This window comes from Kryptolebias marmoratus, linkage group LG14 (assembly GCF_001649575.2).
Source record: "Kryptolebias marmoratus isolate JLee-2015 linkage group LG14, ASM164957v2, whole genome shotgun sequence".
Classification (NCBI taxonomy): domain Eukaryota; kingdom Metazoa; phylum Chordata; class Actinopteri; order Cyprinodontiformes; family Rivulidae; genus Kryptolebias; species Kryptolebias marmoratus.
The window spans coordinates 12,199-15,027 of NC_051443.1; the positions used below are offsets into that span (position 1 = coordinate 12,199).

At 36.9% G+C, this 2,829-nt stretch overlaps 1 pseudogene; it reads right to left on the reverse strand.

Moving 5' to 3' along the window:
- LOC119617658 overlaps positions 1-2,829 on the reverse strand; it is a 17,852-nt pseudogene that overhangs the window by 11,952 nt on the left and 3,071 nt on the right.

Sequence of the window (2,829 nt, forward strand, 5' to 3'; positions counted from 1 at the left end):
GACACGGTCACTCCAGATCCTCAATTTAGATGGCTTTTTATTTCAATATGAACAAAACACTGGGATACAGAAACAATGTGATCAAATATCTGCAGTCACAACAAACCTGAGTACAAACCTGCAGTCAGTCCAGTTGCACGATTGTTTACAGTGCTCTTTTACTATTAATTCACTTTAAATCATGTTCAATTGTTTATTTTTTTAAATGAGAATTTTTATAAATATGATATTAGCAATACTTTAACTTAAAACACTCTATTCAAGAAATTTGAGTATCTGAAGATCAATATTTTTAGCAGATTTATTAAAACTTGCAGGCAGCAAAAAAGATGGTCAGCTGGACACCTGTAAGACATAAAAACATCTATTAGACTTGTTTTAGTTGTAAAAGCGTAAAACTGAATGGATGAAGTAATGCTACAAACTAAAACTAAACCAGAGAAATTGCATTTCCTGCGAAAATGCAGTGTGAATGCTTGTTGCTGAATCATTTAACTGAAAGCTGTTGAAGAAGCTGAAACTGTGCTGAAATGTTTTAATCGCTGAAATGTCAGTGCAAGTTGATTTTGAACAGTTGAAGATGTAGCCAGAAACAGATGAATAATTGTTGAAAGTTGCTGAAGAGGCTGAAACTAGGCAGAACAAACCCTTAAAACTGCAGAACAATCTTTAAAACATTGAACAGCATAAAAAACATTAAAACAACTTTAAAAACCTTGAAATATCTGAACAAAGCCTTTATGTTGAACAAGATCTGAAAATACACACACAGAAACCCACACAGGCTCTGCGTGATGTCACACCTGAACATTCTGAGTTCTATCACCACGGCAACGCAGCACGTGACAAGAGTCAGACCAAAGGTTTTCACCTTTTTTAAACTGAGATTATAAAAAACTATACAAGATATCAAAAAGCTGAATGATACAGTAAGAGCTGAATGTCTTATGTTTTCTTCAAACCTTGAATGGCATTCACACAACTAATTTTGACACACCTACTGTACCTCAGACAACATTTTAACAACAATGAAGTGAAAATTACCATGCACATAAGTTAAAACAATATTTGACTGACATGGGACAGGAAATCTTATACATACTTATGTCAGCTTCTTTGCAATGAACTTCATGTTTTGACTGCTACATTCTGTCAGCAACTAAAACAACTCATGTGGAAAAGACTTAAATCTATGATTCTGCAGGGATATCAGGACAACAGAACTGGTGTAGTGATTGTTAGAAACTACTTGGAAACTCAAACATGTTCTTTTTACTGCAGTCTTACTGTAATCAGGCTGTTTACCAACAAGCAACCAGCAAACTGTGTGGCTGTGTTTTGAGCAGGAAATTTGGGTGCATGGCTTGCAAAACTGTATTCTTAGTCCTGCACATTCTTTTGTTGCCTACGTCTGCTCAAATTTTACCCACCTCAGCCTGCTTTGTACCACCTTGGCAGCCCCACCCCATGTTTAAGGTTTAATCTGCTGGAGTACACTTAAGAAACATTTACACCAGTTTGTCAAGAATTATTATTTTTCTTCAGTGTGGATTTTAGATCTAGAGAAGTTTGTTTTTTTCTCAGAGAAGAGCTCCTGTGCAGGTTTTAAAATAGAGCTCTAGCACACCTGAGATAAGTAGGAGAAGATTATAACAAACTGGAGATGAGTTTGCGGTGTCCATGGCAACTCTGTGAGAAAATCTTTTTGTATGAATATTTTGAACATGTTAAAAATTCAAGTGACGAGACAGCAAGCCTTTCTGACTAATGAGAGAAAACTGGAAACCATAATATAAATGTGTATTTATCACTTTATTTCTGATAATACAGCAGTTAGTGGTGTTGACACATTAGTGCAAGTCTATTTTATGTTGTTGTAATTTTAGAAATGATGTCACTGTGTTATCGTGTGTGTATTCAATGAATTTCTGTTCATGAGGAAACTTACTGTAGCGTCACCACAGTCACCAGCACTGATAAAGAAATCACAAAAACGAAAGAGAAGATTTTCATACATAAAAACAGGAACAAATTTTTAAGTTGTTTCTACTCAATCAGTTCATGATACTTGTTTCAATAACAAGATGTCTGTACTTAGTTCTCTTGTAATCTGAAAAAGAAAACAATATTGGCTGTCTGTCCAATTCGTAAACTAACAGAACCATCAAATACACAAACTGAACAAAACACTGGCTTTATAAGAACTACTGTCATTTTTGTGGGAATGATGTACTTTAATAAATATCACACTTTTTTATCAACCATTCACAGATTTTATATATTTTTTAAAGCTCTAAATTTCTTCTTCGTTTTCTTTCAGCTGTTCCCTTTTAAGGGGTCACCGCAGCGAGTCATCTTCCTCCATCTAACTCTGTCTTCTGTGTCCTCTGTCCTCACTCCATCTACATCCATGTCCTCTCTAACTGCATCCATATATCTCCTCTTTCTTTTTTTCGTGGCAGCTGCAGCCATCAAACTTGTCATTAAAACTTAATGACATGGCTGCCCCGCTGCTCAATCGGGCTCGGTGAAGAGCGGCTATTGAACTGAGGAATGACTGTGATGACGGGCGGTTACATAGTGCAGGCGGGGCCTGTCACTTGTCGTCATCACGTCATTTGCCTAAAGGCGTGATTAAAGGTGTCTTCAGCCAGGACACACGGGAGCGTGATATCCCATAGTACATGTGTTGTACCTCGTTCCTCTCCTTCAGGGAACAGTAGTTATATGCATAACATTACGTTCCCTTTCAGTCGATTCACTCGGTACAACACATGTAGTATGGGACATATATAAACGCCCCGCAGAGCAGCCATCAAACCTGGGTTA